The 23,009-nt window shown below is 36.4% G+C and overlaps 1 long non-coding RNA gene across 4 annotated transcripts in view; it reads right to left on the bottom strand.

The window, feature by feature from the left end:
- The window catches only part of LOC134760074 (uncharacterized), a 104,391-nt gene that overhangs the window by 64,832 nt on the left and 16,550 nt on the right, over positions 1-23,009 (bottom strand). For 2 of the 4 annotated variants that reach the window (XR_010136961.1, XR_010136963.1), the window contains exon 2: positions 20,211-20,300. This is a non-coding gene — a long non-coding RNA (uncharacterized LOC134760074). Of the gene's footprint in view, positions 1-16,170; positions 18,180-20,143; positions 20,301-23,009 lie in introns of those variants that run through there. The other 2 variants (XR_010136962.1, XR_010136964.1) reach the window with 2 other exon arrangements.

The following is a 23,009-nucleotide window of genomic DNA, read 5'->3' as shown; positions in this document are numbered from 1 at the left end:
CATTATTTACAACAGGATCTGGGAACACTTGAGGAAATTACAGACCATTTAGTTTTGATTCCATTGTAGGGGGCAAAGTCTTAGGAAGTATTTTAGGAGATTAAATGGGGAACACTGAGAAAAGCACAGCTTGATTAAGGATAGCCAATGCAGTCTCTGGAATGAAAAAGCCATGCTTCGATAATTTTTTGACTTCTTTAAGGAAGTAAATGCCAAGAAAATCAAATGAATGCCTCAAAATTCTCTATTCTAAATTTCCAGGAGGTGTTTGTTAAAGTTTTGCTTGACAAATTAGCACACACAAAGAAGTGGTTCTTAAAATTGGAGAAATGCAGGGGACAAAGATTAATTGTGCATTAAATTGTCTTTAAAATGAGATGGAATCATAGGACCAAAAGAATTTTACTGAGACAAAGACATTATAATAGTCTGAGTATTTATGATCAGCATCAGCATGATGTTTTTGTGCCTTTATTATGTAATTAGACAGAATTTTTCCAGAAGGCAATGGAAAAAATGGAAATCTTTGACTTTCAAGAATACATGGTCTAATAAAGATAACACTGATTCAGGTTTATCTAAGTAGACAGAGAACTAGACAAACATAACAAAAACTTAGTAAGACTAACTCTTAGATGGGTAATAGTGAGAAAAACATGTTGGTTTCTAAAATTCAGGACAAGCATTCATAGAACTTCTCTTTGGGTAAGGGAGGCAAAGCAGCTATGTTTGCCGGAAGGGCAAACCTTCTAACCATCAAAGGAACAGCAGAGCAGGGCCTTTTCTGGGCATGAGAGGGCTCTGTCTGGAAGGTTATCCAGGTTCCCAGTCTAGGTAGCTGGTAGAAGGGTGATTGTCCTTGAAGGACAAGTTTCAACTACACATGAATTGGAAGTTAACTGAAAATGAAGAGGGAGTAGACCAAAAATGAGCAAACAAAATTGGGATACTGGATTATAAGGCATCTAAATCCTTTCCAATTCTAAAATACTGTGATCTCCCAGGGGTCCTCAAAGAATCTTTTCAAATTAGACAGGAAAGATTTCCTGCTGAGTAAAGTGAACTAGGGATGTACATAAACATCCTCTAGACGGCAAGATTGCTGATATAATAATAGGGGAGAAGAGTTCACTATATAGCTGACATTTATTGAGTACTTACTCTGTCCCAGGTGCTTTGCTAAGTATTTAACATATGTTATCATTTACTTTAATCCTCTCTAAAATCCTAACAATAGGTAGGTATTATAATTATCCCCATTTTGCAGTTGAGGAAACTAAATTAGAGAGGGGATTTAAGTTGCTTAAGACTCACATGGGGCTGGGCACGGTGGTTCACACCTGAAATCCTAACACTTTGGCAGACAAAGCAGGAGGGTCACTTGAACCCAAGGGTTTGAGACCAGCCTGGGCAATATAGTGAGACCTTGTTGCTATAAAAATTAGCCAAGTGTGGTGTCATGCACCTATAGTTCCAGCTACTTGGGAGGCTCAGGTGGGAGGATTGCTTGAGCCTGGAAAGTAGAGGCTGCAGTGAGCACCACTGCATTCCAGCCTGGGTGACAAGAGTGAGACTGGTCTCAAAAAAAAAAAAAGAAAAAGAAAAGATTCACATGGCCAGTTAAGCATAAGTTACTGCAGCCAGTTATTTTAAGCCAGTATATGAAAGTGTTTCAATTTCCCTGATCATAAGACTTGTCTGAGGTGCTTGACAAAAACAAAAACAAAACAAAAACAAAAAACAAATATTCTAGGCCCCTCTCCTGCAGTTTCTTTCTAGAGTAAGGCCTGAGATTTAACATTTTTACAAGCAACCAAAGTGGGTCTTATGATCAACCCTATTTGAGAAACAGTGCCGCAATACCATAAAAGCCTCCCAGAAAATCAGAGATGGGTATTCCAAAGCCTAGCAGATGCTGGCAGCTAAAAGCTATATGATACAAGGCACGGAGTATCCACCCTCCAAGAGGGCCAGGAGCCTACAGCCCCCACAGCAGCACAATTCCATGAGGCTGCAGTCCTCCATTTGCCTGCAAGGTGCACACAACCTCCTGGCATGATCCCATACAAGAAAACTCTCTTTGGCTTAAAATAGATCCTCTTGATAAACCACAGTTCAGAGAAACAGATTGCAACATTCTTTTTCAATTCTTACACAATATCAAGACAATAAGAAAAACAGAACCATGTGGAATTATCTAGGAAGGAATCACTTCTGATCAAAAGGAAAAAAAAAAAGAATATGAAATAGAAAAGAGAAGATTTTAAAATATCTAATTTTTGGTTGACTAGAATTGGTAATTACTTGGAACACCTGTTATTTCTCATCTCTGGTATCTTTGTTAACTGAATACTTAAACAGATGCATAGGTCTTTGGAATGAACAATGAATACATTATAATATGCAATCTATTTTCTTGGTACAAGAACTCTAAAAAGATAACACATTTAATTAAATGCACCATAACTTCAAAAAGCTGCTAAGGTATCAACACACTCTTGAAGGGATCCATGGGGAAACTACCAATTATACATCCAAATAAACATATCCATAGCAGACTCGGGCTTTTTAGTGTTCACACTTTAATCAATTCTACAAACATTTATTGAGCCCCCTACTATGTGTCAGGCACTAGGATTCTATGGGGAATACAAAAATGAATACAAAAGCCTCTATCTTAAAGAAACTTATAGTCTAATACATGAGATAACACATACACACAAATGACTCTAATGCAAGCTCTATATGTGATGAAAGAGTATAAGCATTCAGTGAGTTCAGATTGCTCCCAGCTCTGAAAATTCCTCAAGAAGGAAATGACGTTTACGAAAAGATTGAAAGGATGGGCAGGATTTGAGAGCTTATAAGGTTCTCATTTTGAACCATTACGTTCTTAATTGTAAAATAAGGATAATAATATTAATAATATTCAACAGCGACTCTGCAGTAATGTTTACAGGGTCAATCTAACATCATGAATAATTCATCAGCAGGAATAGTTACTGCTCAAGAAATGTGTACACTTGCTACTACCTATTGTTAATTCCTCTTTAAATGTTTCCAGTGTCACCTTTCAAAGGACTTCAGCATGATAAAGCATAAGCCTTGTGGTGGAAAGGTTACCTTTTGTGAACCCCACAAAAGCATACCATAAGTATGAATGTGCTGTGCACCTGTGTATGAGTCCCTGGTTATTTGTATATTGACTATGCTATCTGTTGAGTTGAACCAGGTAGGTAAGCTCTATTCTGAGTACCCAGCAAAGAACCTATCATCCTCTTGGCTTGTTTAACAATATGCCTCTCACATCTGTCTTGACTTTTCTGCTACCACTGCCTTAGTTTGGTTCAGGCCCTTATCACTTTACCTCTAGAGTACTGCACATTTCCTTCAACTGTTCTCTTGGTGTCTAGGCCTTCCCTCTGCTGTTCTTTTCCACAAGCCGCCATCAGGTTAATTTTCTTAAGTGGTGGTCTGTTCACATCACATTGCTCAAAAGTCCTTCAGTGGCTCTCTCCTGCTCTCCAGAGAGAATCCAGACTCCAGGGCCTGCAATTCTGAACTCTACAATCTAGACCCAACACACTTCTCTAGCCTTAAATCCCATGATATTCCTATGTCTGTACCTTTGCTTTTGTACCTCTTGCTGACCAGAACACCTAGTCTGCATCTCCATATGTCAAAATAGTAACCATCCTTCAGTGCCTGCTCTGCTCAACTCTAGCCTTCTATCAGCTTTCTGTACCAACTGCTTGGTATTGTACATATTTGAATAAGGGCTATATTTATCAAGGTAAGTAACATCAGATGCTTACAATACAATACACAATACAACGCAACAATATTGTTTTCTGCACAGAACTTTGCCTACTTCAGGCACTCAATAACTTGTTTACACAACATTTAATAATACTTAACATTTATTCATAATAATACTTAATATTTATTAACCATGTTTCAGGTACCATTTAAATTCTTTACATGAATTTTATCATCTCATTTTATCTTCTCAAGAACCCTCTGAAGTAGGTACTGTCATTATCTCCATTGAAAGAAGAGGAAATAGGTCCAAAGAGTAACCTGCCCAAAGTTACATAACTAGTAAGTTGGACTCAAGTAGTTTTACTCCTGATGTTCATAATGAATACGCAATGGGGACTCCAATATTTTTTAAGGTCTTTTACAACTATAAAACCTTACATTTATATGATTTTCATTTTATCTTCACAACAAATTAATGAGGTTGGTATTAGTATCCTCACTTTCCAGAAGTGTAAACTGAGGTTTAGCAACAGGCCCAAAGGTATCTGCTGAGTCATAGAGTCAAGCTTTGAGCACTAAAGGTCATTCCTCCTCATTGCTGTTCTGTGTCACAGCAACATGTCCCCTCAATAAAAAACAAAGGTAAGTACATGCCAATAACTGGGAATGTGGTCCAGATACTTTTCAAGATCAGTGTGTGGCACGGGTGCATTCCTGGTGCCAAATGGCCATCTGGCAATGTGACGCAAGAAACAAAACATGAGGGCATACCAGTGAGCTCTAAGCTTACCTTTCTAATCTCCCCTGCCATGACAGGGGTTTAAAAGGGAAGTATTTGTTCCTAAACTTCTAGGAAATGCCTCTGACTTAGTTCGGGTTCCTGCCTAAGAAGTATTTGGGTGCAGATAGTTTACTTGGGAGATGACCCTTGGGAGGCAGGAGTGAAAAAGTAAAGAGAACAGGGCAGGGAAATAGAAGCTATCAATAAAAGGTTATCAAGGCATTTGCTCAGCAAAGATGGCTGGACCTTTGAGAAATTACACCTGGACCTTTGAAAAATAAGTAGAATGCCTTCCAGAATGGCCAACCCAGTGGCAGAAAGCTAGAGCATTTGTCCACTAACATCATGCCTCACTGGTTGAGAGTGCTGTGAAGGCATTAACTCCCCAACTTCCAGGCTTCCCTTGCAAGTGGGTCCAGCAAGCTCCTGTATCTTTGGAGAAGACGCTGGGGCAGAAGGCTGAAAAACACACAGTGCATGCTTAAAATCAGACACTATCAGACTAAGACTAAACTTGCATCAACTGTCCACCACAGTCATGGCTGTAATCAGAAATAAGCTGATAGGATACAACATGAAGTACCAGAGGCTTCTCTTATACCAAATGAATTTAACCTGAAAAATTTTCAAATCCCCATGAGCCACCTAGGGATTTAATTATTTGGAGTGTAACTCTTTGGCAATATCCTAAATAATTCTCCTGGAGTGCTAATACTGTCTCTTTCTCATTTAAAAAGTGTAAGCAATATATCCTATACCAAGATAGCTCAGTCCTAAAGTTATAAGTATGGATATGTCAAGTTTATATATTTTATGATAAATGTCCAAGGACACTATTAAAAGATGATGGTTTAAAATACACATATATATTTTATACATATTTATAAACACATATATAAATACATATATACACATATAAATATATATACATGTATAAATATATATTTGTATATAAATATGTAATGTAGGAAGCAAAAATAAGTTAATCAAGACACTGAAAAGATTTCAATTAACACTAATATTTTTCATAACTGTAGACTGAATTGTGTTATAGTAGCGTAGTAAGTAATAAAGAGGACAAGTTTTAAAGTGAAACAGACCAATTAACTGAGAGTATGATTTTTAAGCCAGTTTATCAGTCAGCTATTGCTGCAATAATGTTGCGTAACAACTCCAAACTTTCAATGGCTTGTGACAATAAGCATATATTACTCATTCACCAAGTCTTTGGGTGGATTGTAGTTCTGGGCTCAGCTTGGATTGGGTTGGTTTGGCTTGGCTTCAGTCTCTGAATTAAGCTTAGGTCTACTCCACATTTTTCATTATTCTCCTCAAAATAGTAGCAATACAGGTAGATTCTTTAAATGGTGAACAGCAGAAGCACAGGATGAAAGAAGCTAATTCACACAAACATTTAACCTATGGTTCACATCATGTCTGCCCACATGTACTTAGTCAAAGTAAGTTACATGACCAATCTCAACATCAATGCAATGAAGAAATGGCCTCTGCTTTCTCTTGTGGGAAATATTGAAAAATCACATGGAAAAGGGAGGCAGTGAAGAATTGAGGATGAGAATCTTATCTACTTGATCTATAAAGGAGGGACAGTTATATTTATTTTAGCATGTGTTGTGAGGATTGAACTAGATAAGTCATGTAACATGGATATTACAGTTGTGGCATGCAGTAACTGATCACCAAATATTAATTTCCACTATCATTATCCCCTTCTCTAACCATTAGAAGGAAGGCAAAAGGAACCAATGCTTAATTAGCTCTGTCTACAGGATACCACATTATTTCTTTAATTCATCAGAAAAATGGTCAATCATTTTGGGCAAAGTGTAGGAAAAAACAACACTTTCACTACATATTTTTCATTCTTGAATACTTTTATATTACTTCCTATCACATTTTCCTCTACATAATTGCAAAACAACCATCAAAATCAAGAAAATAACATTAATATACTGCTACTATCTAATACTCCGACCCCATTCAAGTTTTTCCAATTGTCCCAAGGATCCAGTTCAGAATAACTAAATGCATTTAATTGTCATATTACTGTAGTTTTGTTTAATTGGAACAGCTTCTCAGTCTTTTGTTGACTTTCTAACTCTATTAATTTTCTATACTTCATAACAAATTACCATAAATTTTGCAGCTTAAATGTATTATCTTAAAATTTATTTAAGATAAAATTTAACACACATTCATTATCTAAAATTTCTGTGAATCAGGCTTGACAGGGTTTTATGTCTCACCAGGCTGAAGTCCCTGTGTCAGCCAGTGCTGTGGTCTCATCAGAGCCTTGACTTAAAAAAGATCTGCTTCCAAGCTCCTTCAGCTTGTTAGCAGACACTTCTTTGCTGCTTCAGGACTGAAGTTTTAGTTTCCTTCTGGATACCACCCTCAGCTCCTAGAACCTGTCCACATTTCCTTGTCATGTGGGCTTCTCCAACATAGCCACTTACTTCAGCAGCTTATTTCTTCAAGGACAGTAAGGAGTTGTCTCTCTAGCACCTCTGTTAGTAAGCTAGAGTTATATATACACACACACACACACACACACACAGACATATTTATAGACATATATATGTATATATAACTTTTTATATGATTTTACATATATAAAAATCATAATGTAATTATGGGAGTGACATTTCATCACCTATGCCATATCTTATTGGTTAAAAGCAAGTCACAGATCCTGCCCAAACCGAAAGATTTGGCATACAATTGTATGGAGTTAATAGGTGCAGCACACCAACATGGTACATGTATACATATGTAACAAACCTGCGCGTTGTGCACATATACCCTAGAACTTAAAGTATAATAATAAAAATAAATAAATAAAGTTCTGCGATTACAGGCATTAGCCACCATGCCTGGCCTCTCTCCAGTTTTAGTCCTTACAACTAGGATGATATTCATCCTGGTTTGTCCAGGAACAGTCCCAGTTTATGCCCATTGTCACAGTACAATTATTGATAATGCCCCCTTCTACTTTCAAAGCGTTCTGGTTTAATGATGAGTTAAATGATTGCCCTACTTAGAGTGTTTTCATAACACTTAGACCTGCCTCTATCACTGCATGATTCACAATGTACTATGTTGTTGTATTTTAATTGTTTTTTGGATTTGTCTCCTTGGTGGGATTTAGTGTAGTCACTGGGAATGATTTTCTTTATTTCTGCAGACTCCAGCACATATACCCGGCATTGGGAGGAGCTCAGCCACGCTTGTTGGACATGTGAATGTTTTTGAAACCTTGCTTCTTTCATTTTGTGCATAGCAGGTGCTCAATAAATCATTTTTAATTGAAAAAAAATTAACATCGCAACTAACAGAACTAGAGAATCAAGAGCAAACAAATCCCAAAGCTAGCAAAAGATCAGAAATAACTATAGAGTTTATTGAATATTTGTTTCTTCACTTGCCACTTGCCCTTAGGACCATTTCCAGATATTTTGAATGGTTGATTTTTTGTTTTGTCTTTAAAATTTTAACCAGTTTCACTGGAAAGTGGGTCAGCAAAGCTCCTCATGCTATCATGCCGGTTGATTTCCCTAACTCAATGCTTACCTTCTTAACTGGCTACATTCTTTTTGAATAGGTATGGCCCATAGCCCATATACATTTCAGAGTTTCTAAATATCAGAGTTATTTTGCATTATCCACAATTGCAGCTTTTTCAGACCTTTGCATTTTCTCTTCTCTCTGCATAGAATTCCCTTTCCCTGAATAGTCACAGGGCTTACTCTCTCCTCCTCCTTCACATGATTGCTCAAGAATCATCTTTTTAGCAAGGCTTTCCCTTAACACCCTATTTAACACTGAACTCTATTTTCAAACTGGCACTCTTATCCTCTTTCCTTTTTTTTCCCCCGTTCCACAACATTCATCACTATCTATGATACTATATATTTACTTATTTGGTTATTGTCTTTCTCACTCCGGCAGAATACAAACTACGTTTGGTCAGAGGCTTTTTTCCCCTAATCTCTTTTGCTCACTGCTGAATCCTTAGCACCTTTAAGTGCCCTGCACATAGTGGGCACTAAAAATACATTCAATAAGATAACATTCTTGGCATCTTACATGTATTAACTCATCTAATGCTGACCTATGATCACTAATAGTAACAACAATCAATGAAAATAATTATTAATAATGTTTCCTGCTCCTCAGACATGGAAACTGAAGTACAGAGAAGTTCAATACAATCAGACCATGGTAGAGGCAGGACGTGAACCCAGGCCACTTGACTATTAAACTTTCATTCTCATTCTCCTCACTCCCAGAAACTGGTTTCTTTTTCAGAGCACTAACTCGACTATTTCCAGTTTACATGTTGACATTGGTTGATATTAGTTAGGGTTATTAAGATTTCAGAGTACTCACATTTTAATAACATAATCTTAAGAATCAAATCCCTTTAAATATCAGGTGAGTCTTTTTTTTTAAGTTATATTTCAGACAGGAGGTAAGGAGAATAATTTTTTGAAGAAAAGGAATTTGATGCTTCTTAAATAAGCAGTGGCCTATTTTCCCTGCTTATGGATATCCAGCAATTAAATTAAATGAGGTATAATAGCTGTAAAATATACAATTAGTGCTCACTCTTAGTTTCTAGGAATTATGTTAATGTAGCTTGGTGTTACATCAACCAATCTCGATGGAAATTATAGAAAAAAACCCAATAATATACTGAAAAGCATCTCTGTGAATCTAAATTGGAATAGAAACTCTATAATGTATTAAAATCAATATTCTCATATTTGAAATAAATAGAGAAATATAACTTGCTGGTATTACTGTTCTACCTAACATAAATTAAAATGATAAGATAATATGAAATGGATAATAAATATTATCGATGGATATATGTGGATGATGGAATTACGAGTAATTTAAAACTTTCTGTATTTTTTGTATATTTAAAATAAATGTATCTTCTCTGGAATCAGAAAAAATAGTGGTTAAGTGTTAGAAAACACTTAGGAGCCTTGCGTTCATGAGAGGAAGCTTTAATTGCTAAACATGTAAATAAACCTATTTACTGCCATGTTATGGCTGTTCCTGCATATGTAAATATCTTAACAACTTGTAGATTCATTTTATACAGGTACAATTAAGCGGATCTAGTACTTCTGAAACTTACTATATAAAGAATTTAATATGATATATTAAGTATGATGACTATACTTTCTCTTTAATTTTTTGATATATAAAAATTATACACATTTATGAAGTACATGTGATATTTTGATATATGCATGCAATGTGTAATGATCAAATCAGGGTATTAGGATATCCATCACCTCAAATATTTTCTTATATAAAGACTCCTTATTATAAAGTTTGAGTCTTCAGTACTAGAAAAGGCAGCAGAGGTTTAGAGCTTGGGCTCTAGGGCCTCACTTCTCAAGTTTTACACTCTAGCTCCATCATTCTTGAGCTGTGGGACAGTGGACAAGCTATGCACAGTCTCTGTGGCTTGGTCTCATCCTTCATAAAAAAAAGGCAATAATTATGCCTGTTTTACAGGATTGTTGTGGGCATTAAAGGAATTGACAAGTTAAACTTAGGACAATGCCCTGACACGCATTTGCTAGCACGGTTATACTAAATTGTAAGCCTCTTGAAGTTAAGGGGAGTTATTTACTTCTGCTCCTTACACATGGAAAAACATCAATAAATGATTATATGATGAATGATGTAATTCACTCATTTGAGAACTAAAATAAAAATGAGAATTACACAGTCATTAAAATAAAAATTAGAATGTTTTGTGGACTCTCACATGTGAGCTCTCTGTCATTGTTTCTCTTTGGCTCACAATTAAGAGCTCTAGGAAGAGAAAGTTCTACTTTTTCACTGTAAACGCTAGAGATTTTTCTGAGGCTAGACAAATAAGAAATAGAATGTTTTAAAGCTAGGACTTTGTATGAAAGTAATAGAACCTCAATTCTAATTAGTTTATGTAACAGAAAAAAGGAGACGTGCTTGGCTTATGCAGCTATAACACAAGAAGAGAGGCACTGAAGCTGGCCTTTGGGATAACTAGAATCAGGTTATCCCAAATTAGAATTTGTGTCCATCTACAAACAGCAGAGCCCAGCTGTTTCTTGCATGCTTTCTCTCTTGGTCTTGCTCCTCACCCTTTGCCTCTTGCTCTATTTCTCTCCTGCATGTCAGCTTTGTTCTTTCCCACTGCAGGAAGTTTCTGTGTAGGGTGGGCGACATGGCTGTCAGCAGCCCTAAGTTCACATCCCCAGATCCTCTCAAAAAGAGAGGAGAGAAATCTTACCCAACATATCCCATCATAAAACATGTCAGGGAAGGCTTTTTTGGGCCCTGCTTTGGTATTTTGCCCATCTCCGGAACAACCATCATGTCTAAGAAGGAGGATCACATAAGATACATACTTGTCTCCCTGCTCTGGGTTTTGTTGTTGTTATTTTCTTCTTCATTTGGAATGGCTAGATTATTTTAGTGAATTCTTTCCTTTCCATGCCCCAGTGTTCAAACTCTGATGTTGCTCTTCAGGGAGCACACCTCAGAGTATGCCCACAGTCACTCTTTCCATGACTGCACTCAGATGTTAAACTCCACTAATGTCTAGAGGTGGGGAAGAAGTGGTTCCCCCCAAGACAAGTGACAGATAGCCCAGACAGGCTGTTGCAGAAATGCCAAGTGTCAAGCAATCATCTCAATTTGTGCTTACTATATGAAATAACTTAGACTTGGGAAGTTAGAGCCTATATTAAATTATGGAATTACTAAGGCAGGACACAGAGGCTTAATTGAAAATATTCCAAAGTTGAAATGTCTCAGCTCTCTGTGAGGGTTAGATGCAGGATTTATATGATCCATTAACCTCTCCAAGTTTTTAAGATTAATGATTATGGTTATAGTACCCTAGTCAGAAAGAAGGTAAAGCCCAACAATATTTCCAACATCACTTACTATCCCCGATTTTCAATTAAAGCAAAAATGTTTCATATTTTATTACCAGTGCAAAACAGAAATGAATGTCTTTAGTCTCTCTAATTCTAGAGTCTTCTTGGATTAGCCTGCGAAAGAATGAAGACTTTAGATTAATTATTGTGTGAAGCATGGTAAGAATTGATGTACCAAAGGAATCCTAAGTCACAGCGAAGGCCAATTGAAACTGGATGGCTTAAACTGGAAACAGTTAAAGACTAATGGCCTTTTCACTCTTTAAATGAATTCACATTTAATATGGCATAGTACTAGTTTTAAAATATACACAATACTTAAATGTACATCAGGACTCTTTACATGTATAACATTTAAATATATACCAGCACTCTTTCCACATAAGCGTCTAAATAATGGCACCAGTAACCTTGGATATTTACACTGTGCTGCCAGGCACTGCATTTTTTTGGAGCTGGAGTTTTGCTCTGTCGCCCAGGCTGGAGAGCAGTGGCGCGATCTCGGCTCACTGCAACCTCTGCCTCCCGGGTTCAAGCGATTCCCCTGCCTCATCCTCAAGAGTAGCTGGGATTACAGGCGTCCACCACCATGCTAGGCTAATTTTTTGTATTTTTAGTAGAGGCAGGGTTTTACCATGTTGTCCAGGCTGTTCTCAAGTGATCCACCCGCCTCGGCCTCCCAAAGTGCTGGGATTACAGGCATAAGCCACTGCACCCAGCCCAGGCACTGCATATTTTAAGTGCAGTGTATAGATCCTGTTTATACCAAAAATCTTATGCTACACAAGCCATCTGTTTTTTATCAGATAAAAATTGATTGATTTCCTAGTTAGACTGAAAGATCTTGTTTTACTCACAATTTAGTATTTTACATGAAACTCTGGAATTTTAATTCAAAGTCTATTAACAAAATATCAGACCTAGATGAAAATAATTAAAAATTTCATGCTAAAGGTATTTTCCTTCTTTATGAAAATTTTCAGAATCTGTAGCTTCAGTTAAAATTGCAAAGGTCATTTGATGCAGCATTTCCACTAGCAGTGACAAGCAAATAAATAACCATAGACTTGGGAAAAAATCTAGCTACATGCATATTCATCACAGTGTCATTTACAGTAGCAAAAAATTGAAAGATAAATGTGCACTAATAGGAGATTCTAAACTATGACAAAAATAAAGTATGGCACGTCCACGTACTAGAATATTATGAAATCACTGAAACTGATGTTGAGGAAGAACATATACTAAAAATATATTATAAATATATCATAAGGTTTGTTTTAAAAGATTATAAAATAGTAAAACCCCATGGCTTAAATGGGATTTTATATGTATATAAATGGAGAAAAAGTAACCACGATACACACAAAAATATGAATAAAGTGATTTGAGCCTAGGTAGTAGAAATATGGATTTTCTTTTTTGTATTTTATATGTTTCCTAAATTGTCTATAAAAAACAAATCTTACATTTATGTAAGAAAAATAAGAAATAAAAATTATTCACAATTGAGACTTTTGGTGTTAAAAATACTTGAACATTACTAAGAATGGCTACTATGCAGAAACAATTTGTCATTAGCAGATTACCTATGCTCCTTTGGAGTGATTTCTCTGTGACTTTTCACACTATTTCACAATTCTGTCCTAGGCTTTATCAAAATCCATGGACATCTGATCAAAACGAAAATTAACAGGAATCTGCAGAAGAGCTATTAGGGATATTACTCTTGTGAATAGATAGTCAGCACTCTGGGGACAGACACTGTGTTATCTTTCTCATCTTAAATTTCACTGCTGGGCTTAACGGTGCTTTGTGCCTACCAGTGTTCAATCATTGGATCAATGTTGAATGACTGTTAAACTCCTTGATGTCAGAGCTAATTGCTGACAACACCCTACAGGGTTTGCTATGAGATGTATATAAATTGCAATCTGCCAAAATGAGAACCCAGAGCTGCTTCTGGGGATCAAAATTAAGGGCAACCCATCTTTGCTTTGCTGGCTGTGCATTAGATTTAAAAGGAAAAACAAACAAATAAAAAACCCAGAGTTGATTCCAGAATGGAATATGTGTAAAGAGTTCACATTTGTTGTATCTTAGTTGGTATTCCACAATATGATTTTTAATAGATCCTTCATTTTGATCTCATCTGCTATGAACTAATGTGACTACAATAGGTTGGATAAAATGTCACTCTCCTAGAAGAATGGAGCAGTGTAGAACAAATGTCATGATTTTAAAGTAACATTCTTTTTGCCTAACCCATTGTCCAGTTGTATTTCAAGTGAAGACATACGTTCTAAATTAAATTTATTTTTTAATACTATAAGGAGTCCTTATCTCCAGGCATGCTATTGTACTTGCTATCACTTCAGTAATTTGAATCACCTACACAAGTTCAAGGAAAGCACTGTGAACATAACAAGTCCTTATCCAAGTCCAGGGTATTTTGTTCACCTAGTTTACTGCCGTACCATCTGTCCTTTACTTCTGAAGGACTTTCAATAAAGCAGGAGCCAAAGTAAATGCAGATACCCCACTGCTATCTATTTAACTTTCATTAAGTGAGTTGGTGCAGTGCTCAGGCGCCTTCTCAAAACCAGCCCATCATCTAAGAGTATTTACATAAGACTCTTTGCATTATATTCCAACCTCTGCAACACTAGTATTAACTACTGACATCTGCCAACTCTGACTGGTAAGTGCTTTACAGTATCAATTCATCCCAAGCAAAAAGCATTTCTGAGTGCTGCAGTGCTCTTGTTAATGCCAATAAGAAGTATCAAGGCTCATATGACACCTAGAAGAAATTAGTACCCACATTCAAAGAAAAGTCTTTGTTATTTCACAGAGTATTATGTGGACTTTATTGAGATGACTGCATCTGACACCTGCTGTAATATAAAATGCAGCTATAATTAGCCAACTGATGCTCACTGCAGTTTAGGTCGAATCCCTTCTGTGGGAATTATGCTTTAAAATATTCAGAACTCCAAGTGGCTCTCATTACATTTAATTTTAACTTAGAATTAGGTGGTCTAGAAAAAAAAATTTAGGATTGTAATAGCCCCCTGCTGAATGCCACACAGCAACGTGAAAACCCATAGGGTTTTTCCCCTTCTAAAAAAAAAAAATGAGAACAGCAGACTACACTACAGCCTTCAATTGAAGTCTGGCTTTGCTTAATTGTACTTTTTGCACTCATCAGTCTCTCCTCTTCAGAGCAAGCTACAAAAATTGCCTGAATAGCCAAAGAAAAGTTTCCCACAGTCACTGGCCACAGAAAAACACTATTGTCCTTCCTCACAGTTTGATGGACAACATTTCTATAAATGGGTAGCCAGGCTGTCAATGGTACCCTTGCTGAAAAGGCAAAAGAAGAGAACAGATTCTGCCAATATCTGACAAAGCATGTTAACACATAATCAGGCATTCACTAGTCAGGCAGCTGCCCCTGGGACCTTCATCACACAGGTGCCTTTAAGCCATTTCCTATTCACAGATAAAGGAAACAAACAGGAGATACCTGGGAAAGGAGCAGTCTATTATGATTTGCCAAATGTCCATCTTCTGGGCTGTGTGTAAAAGTAGAAAGAGGAAAAAAAACCCGGTAGTTTCAACTGAGAAATCATAAAACAGCCAAACACTTACAAAATCTTTAAATTAAGCTGTGGAGTTTCTTCCTTTCCTTTTCTCTATCTTTATTTTTTTGGGGGGGGGAGGGTGGTGTGTGATTTCTGTTTGTTTGTACGGCATAATAGCACTCAAGTATAACAACAAAGGCCATCTTTTCCTTGGTGGCTTATCAAACGCATTTGCCCAGACTTAGTGTGAAACACTAAGGCCGAAATAAATACTTACCTGGTCCAACTGAGTCACAAAAGGGTTTACTTTGTCACTTGAAGCCATTTTTCCTATACACTCACACATTGTCTCTTTCTTCGTTTCAAGATCTGAGATCAGTAATGCCAAAAGGGTAAAGCACTTTCTTCATAAGTGCTCAGACTAAGAACATTATTTCCACACTGTGGATATCTACCCAATCAGAGGAAATATCAGACCTTAATACTCCATTAAGCTAATGGCCCTATTACCATATATGACATTAAAATGTGCATACTGGTATATGGCTGTTTTTAGGACATTTTCAAATTAAAATTTAATGATTACTACCTTTGAGTTGTTAAGAATTTCTATTTTATTTCTTCATTTTCACTTTAGTGATTATCATACTGTCAATTCCCCTATATTTAAAGTGTGGTACACATATGAGGAAAGAACCAGGAATGCAATTTTGTGAAGTGATGAAGTTCTTAGGAATCTCAGATTGACTAAAATATAGTTGTTAGGATACAATTTGAAAATTGACACACTCAAAACCACAACTTTTAACCTAAAAGGAAAGTACTATAAAACTACTGGGGAAAAAGAAATCAAGACAGTAGTTAATCCAAACCGGTGACAAAAGTTGAAATGACTGCTTTTTCAACTAACTTTGTAAATAAGCAATACTTATCTTGTATAGCTTCCTCATCTGCAAAATAGGAGTGTAATGCTTAACATTCCTATTTGTTGAATACAATGCTCAACAAATGGAACAAAACCAATAAAGGCTCACGAATACCTAAGAAATATAACACTGTATTATCTGACTTAAGCTTTATTTTCTTCTTTATTTCTTCTTTTTACATATTTGTTTAATAAAATATAAATAAAATTATGAAGTCAATTTTAGTTAATAAATAGCAAATTAGGATTTATTGTTTATAATCCTTACAAATATAAAGTCATTAAGAAACCTTTCCTCTAATTTAATTCAATTAAATAATATTTAGAAACTGCCTATATATAATTACTGTCATTACTGCCAGTATGCCTATTATGTGCTAGGTACTTTATGTATGTTTTATTATTTAATCCTTACAACAACCATTTGAGTCAGGTACAATTATTTTCCCTATTTTACAGGTAGGAAACTGAGGCTTTGGGATATAAAATGAGTTAACCTTCTCTACTTTTCTACTAAGTTGCAGAGCTTGGATTTGGACTGAGGTCTGTCTCCTTCTAAAGACCATATTTGTCCTACGAAACCATGGTTTATGTTTTAGTAAATAGAACAAAATAAATTTTTATTTATGATTTGGAAATGCAATGTGCTCTTTTATTATGTAGCATATGTACATTTTCTATTTTATGATATATGCGTGTATTTTTATCATTATGACATAAGTTAAACCAACCTCTTATCTCCAGGTAAAATAATCAAAACTTTTTTGGATAGTTGAATTAGGGTTTTGTTTCTCTTAACTATTTAAAGTGAAAGAGTTTCTCTCCATGACCAAATTTACACTTGAAAATTTTCACTCAAAGACTAAACAGTATCTCCCCAACCAGACTGAAGTTCTTTAAGGCTGAAAAGGAACCCTGTTTTTAACTTTCTCAAGATTTGTGATAAAACACAGCCTCTTAGGAACCTCTTCTTTAGATGTACCCCATAAAACTCCTACAACTTAAAACACTTTTTTATTCTGGCTTTGGTTGAATCCAGAGTTTGTCAGTGTTGCCTACCAAAACAAATCTTTTCTAAACATCTAAATTTTAGCCTAATGTTTCAATTCATAGAAAACTTGATCTGAATTGACATGCCACTTCAATTCTAATCTCATCCTTGCCCAACTGAGCAAATCTCATCTCTGCTTCTTCCTTGTTCATTCTCATTTCTGGACTCTAAGTTACTGTGTTTCTGACTAGAAATATCCTCCTTCCTTCTTTCTGTCAATCTAAATCTAGTATTTCATGTCTACCTAATGGTGCACTTTCTCAGTAAAATGTTCTTAACTGATTCCACTTAACACTAATCTTTCACGTAATTTCATCTGTCCTTATTTTTTCTTTTTTTCTTTTTTTGAGATGGAGTTTTGCTCTTGTCACCCAGGCTAGAGTACAGTGGCGCGATCTCGGCTCACTGCAACCTCTGCCTCCCAGGTTGAGGCAATTCTCCTGCCTCAGCCTCCTGAGTAGCTGGGCTTACAGGCACCCACCACCATGCCCAGCTAATTTTTTTTGTATTTTTAGTAGAGACAGGGTTTCACCATGTTGGCCAGGCTGGTCTCAAATTCCCGACCTCAGGTGATCCACCGCCTTGGCCTCCCAAAGTGCTGGGATTACAGACGTGAGTTGTCCTTATTTTTTCATTATGTGGCCTATCACCATTCACTTGAATGATATGATGGCTAGCCTCATCCTCCTAATTGATTCATGGAGCCTAGATCTATATTTTCTACCAAATTATATCCTCCTTGTGTGTCCGGAATTGGTTCCTTCCAGTGGATTCTTGGTCTTGCTGACTTCGAGAATGAAGCCGCGGACCTTCGTGGTGAGTGTTACAGCTCTTAAAGATGGTGTGTCTGGAGTTTGTTCCTTCCAATGTCTCCGGAGTTTGTTCCTTCCAATGTCTCCAGAGTTTCTTCCTTCCGGCAGGTTCGTGGTCTCGCTGACTTCAGGAGTGAAGCTGCAGACCTTCACAGTGAGTGTTACAGCTCTTAAAGGTGGCGCATCCAGAGTTGTTTGTTCCTCCCAGTGGGTTCGTGGTCTCACTGACTTCAGGAATGAAGCTGCAGACCCTCGCGGTGAGTGTTACAGCTCATAAAGGTAGTGTGGAACTAAAGAGTGAGCAGCAGCAAGATTATTGTGAAGAGCGAAAGAACAAAGCTTCCACAACATGGAAGGGGACCCAAGCAGGTTGCCGCTGCTGGCTCCGGTGGTCAGCTTTTAGTCCCTTATTTGGCCCTGCCCACATCCTGCTGATTGGCCCATTTTACAGAGCACTGATTGGTCCATTTTACATAGTGCTGACTGATGTGTTTACAATCCTTTAGCTAGACACAGAGAGCTGATTGGTACGTTTTTAGAGTGCTGATTGGTGCATTTACAATCCTTTAGCTAGATACACAGCACTGATTGGTGCATTTACAATCCTCTAGCTAGACAGAAGAGTTCTCCAAGTCCCCACTTGACCCAGAAAGTCCAGCTGGCTTCACCTCTCACTTGAGGGCAAAAGAAAGACCATGAATCTATAAATAAATGAATGAATGAATTGTAAAACAGTTGATCCTAATGCTTCATATACTATTCTCTCATAAATCCCTGAAGAGAGTTATTCTCTCATAAATCCTTGAAGAGAGTTATTGATATACTCCCAGAGTTCTACAACTAGAAAAGGAAGAAATCCCACACCGAAATCTGGATTGAACTAAGAATCGGTTAGAAGAGTTGCCATCTCTAATCTTTCCTGTGGAAATCATTAGTGCACTAGACATTCTGGCTTTTTTCCTTCTAGGCACATGAGGGGATTACTCTTCTTGACCCCATTTGAAATTAACATGGCCATGTGATTTGCTTTGATCAATTAGTGTGATCAGAAGTGACAAATGGTAATTCTAGGGAGAAGCTTTAATAGTCTGTGTGCTAGTTGCCATTTTACTTTTTCTTTGCTGCAGTATTTGTGGAAGAATGAAGATGGAGCCTCCTCCTCAGCCAGGGTCCTTAAATAAGAAAAATGTAGAGCAGAGTCCCCGGCCAACTTATGGCCACCATGAAAAAAGGAGTAAGAAACAAACTTGCCATTTTAAGCCACCAACGTTGATTACTGCAGCACAGCCTCTCCTATGCTGACTAATAACTTCTTAAAGTCAAGGTGGGACACAGTATGCCAAAATGGGAGGAGACTGAAAAACAGAATGACTGGCTAAATTAAAGCATCTTCAAATATGATCCAGAAGTATATTAGATTAGGCATTTCATTTCTGAAACTGGTAGGTAAAGAATTAAGCTCAATAGATCCTTCAAACATCTTACTGAGTTGTTCACAATTACATTTCTTTCTCCCCTTTGGTATGCATTGTCCCTTCACATTTGGCACATTATTTTGAAATTTTAAAATTTTATAGTGATCACACACTCCACTAAAATCTTAACCACCAGAAAATTTAGTGGTAGATTTCTATAACTTTTGTATGTAATATTTCTGATTGAATATTAAAATATCATTTGTGTCCTCATAGATGCAGCTGTAAAATTATATGCCTATTTTTGGCTTTATTTTGCTGTTGGTATGTCCATTTAGTCAAGATAAGAAATTGCTGATCTGGCTCTGCTGATCTATTTAAGAGTTGTTTTTATCTATTTATAGCATAAATATATAAATGTTTTCATGTGTTTCAAAAAAGGAACATATATCTGAAGTTTCAAATATGAAATATGAGAACCTACTGAGTATTCTTATTTTGTTTTTACTTTTATTCTCTTTTATATATCAATATGCTGACAGATACATTCCCCTATGACTACATTCTTCACCACACATAAGTACTGTATAGTTATGAATAATGAAATGATTAAAAAGCATAATGAAAGAATGGCACAACTGGCTTTTTTTAATTTTTAAAATTTCTCACTCTTGAGGACTCATTGCAATATTTCCTGCTCCATATTAAACTTGAGAGCTTCTGAGAAGTATTCTTAGAATTCTGATCTTTTGGAAAGAATAATGATTCAATTAGAGTTTTTTTAATCACGATGATTACTTTATGATAATGATCTTACATGGCTAAGACGTTGCACTTACATTGCACTTAGATGCAGCATTTCATTTTAGCAAATTCCAAGAACCATTCACGACTTTATTATTGTACCTGATTTTTACAAGTTCTTTATCCAAGAAGCTCTTCATTCTTAGTCAAAATGGGGAAGCTATTTGAGAGGTACAGTGACACCAGCACCAACTGAAAAACATAACAAAATGAGGAAGATCAGAACCATTTGAAAGCAAAGCAGAAATCCTCATTTGTAGTCTTAAGTAATACATCTTGGAATTGGTTCAGAAATCAGTCTGTCAGACGTCCTTTGAAATTGTCTTGAAGTTTTATTGGATAAATTGAGTCTTTTGTAACACATATTATATTAGACATTAGTTTCCTCCCACAATAGAAGGAAGGAACTAAGATATCACTATCACCATTTCTAACAATGTCTTGCTAGCTAAGACTGAAACTAGACAAATTTCTGAAAACTTCATTCATTTGAGTGACAAGACATGAAAAGAAATAGCATTAAAAATTGTTTGTTGGAGTTATTACACAAAAAAATACATTGTAAAACTTAAATCATTTTTTATTTTGCCATTCCCATTTAAGGTATTCAGTTTATCAATGCTCATTCAACCAATATTTATTGAACCCTGATTATGTTAGGGAAATGAAACCCATGATATTGCATGGAAATAGAAAGCAGATGCTATGGTTTGAATGTCCCCTCCAAAACTCGTTAAATTTTAATTGCCATTGTGACAGTATTAAGACATGAGACCTTTAAGTAGTGATGACGCATTATCACAGGAGTGGATTCCTTATATTAATAAAACAGATGAGTTTGGACCCCTTCCTGCTCTTGCTCTCACACTCTGTGCCCTTCTACCTTCCACCATGGGATGAAAAGGCAACCCCTCACCAGATGCTGAGCAGATGCCAGTACCAGCCTCCAGAACCAGAAGCCAGATAAATTTTTCTTTATAAATTACCCAGTCTGTGGTATGCTGTTATAGCAACACAAAACAACTAAGACAGGAGGTAACAATATATGTCATAGGAATAGCACAGACAATGCTGGCTCTCTCAAGGAAGCTTCCAGTTATGAGGGGGCCAGAGAAAGCCTGGTGGAAAGGGTGAGTCTCAAGCTGAGTCTTAGAAAAAATGGGTGAGATTTTACCCATTTTAAATAGGAGTAATAAAACAGAAGTAAAAATGCAGGGGGACAACATGGATGGCAAGGAAATGAGTATACTGTAGAAACTGCAAATGACTTATGCAAAATAGAAGTATGAAAATATGATGTTTCCAGTCAACAGGGCATGGTAGAGTTTTAGTTGTTGAAGCTGGTGGTGAATAGTGTGTGAGCATATGAGTATATGTGTTCAGGTATAGTGAAGATGTCCTCCTTTGGGAGATACAAATCAAGTTCAAAGAGGAAGCACACAGGGATGGTATGAGTTTAGTCTTGGGAATAAAAAACACTTCTTCCTTTGAGAGAGCAACAATCCTACTTTACCATGAAAGAACATCTGAGGAGGTCACAATACCTATTGTGGGTTTCCTTACTTTCCCTCTCCTCTAGCTAAAGCATCTCAGCCACTAGATCTATTTTTTCATTCATAGGTACTTTCATTTTAACATTTACTGAACATCTACTATGTGCCAGGAACTGTTCTGGGTGTGATGGGTACAAAAATCAATCAGCTACATCACTATTGGCATACCATTGCCTAGGATATGGTTGACACTCAATAAACATTTGCTGCTTTAAGGTAGAGATAACAGAAATGAGAAAGCACACACTAGTTATCTGTGAATTTCTCAGCAAAGTAGGATGGTTATTATCTGCTGAGAATGGAAAGGGTAAGTAGTGAATTAGATGAGAGAGCAACGAGAGACCTGAAGCATCAGCTAAGGGAAGTGTGCTGGGGAATAAACGGGAGATCAATATCAAGATAGCCTAGCAGCAACGAGAATCCAGTTGGAATAGGAGAGATTGATTTTTGTAGTAGGCCAGGGTACATATGGTGGTATGACTTCCTCCAAGAATACTATTTTAACAAAATTCTATCGCACAGGAAAAAGATCAGGGGAAACACATAGGTAGGGTGGTGGTGGAAGGTGAGAATTGGCCTGGACAAAAGATAGGGATTTAATAAATGCAAAGTGGAGTTTTACATTTTGCTGAAGGCAAGCCCTCTCTCTCTCAAATTGATGTTACGTGATATTTCCCCCATATTCTTAACCCATAAAAAATGAATTACTGTCTTCTAAACTGTTCTATTCTAAATTGTATTTCAACATGACTTCTGAAATAGCTGTACCATTACTAAACCTGTTGTAGAATTCTTTATCAGGATGTCCACAGAAGTGCCTTTTCATGATAAACTCCTACGCTGAACTTTTGTGAAAGTATATATATGTTAAATGCAAGATATTATAAAAATTAATATTAAAGTAATAAATAATATTTACTTCTTCCATTGTGAGATTTTGGAAATTCCATACAACAAACCCTATAAATTCCCTTTTTGAATAAATGAGACCCTTTTAGAGGACATTAAATCTATAAAAATTAAAGAACAGCCTCCACTGATTTAGCTACTATGATTTTTATGTATGCTGTTCCTTATCTACCTAGAATTTACACATTCTATGTGTCTGCATATTTGAAATGACTGTAAGAACATATGGCAATATGGCATTAGCTTATTCAAAAATGATATGATTGAATATAGCACAATTCTAAAACTGTTTATGGCAGAGTTAGTATCTTTTATTTTAACCAATTTTCTGACACCTGGATTTTCCTCAGTTTAAATGGATTCCTAGTTTTAAACGAAAAGAAGCTGACTGATTGTGTTCTCAATTCCCCTCTCTTAGAAAACTAGGTAGGTGGGTCAA

Source organism: Pongo abelii, chromosome 15 (assembly GCF_028885655.2).
Source record: "Pongo abelii isolate AG06213 chromosome 15, NHGRI_mPonAbe1-v2.0_pri, whole genome shotgun sequence".
NCBI lineage: Eukaryota > Metazoa > Chordata > Mammalia > Primates > Hominidae > Pongo > Pongo abelii.
This window is presented reverse-complemented; position numbering and strand designations above follow the sequence as displayed.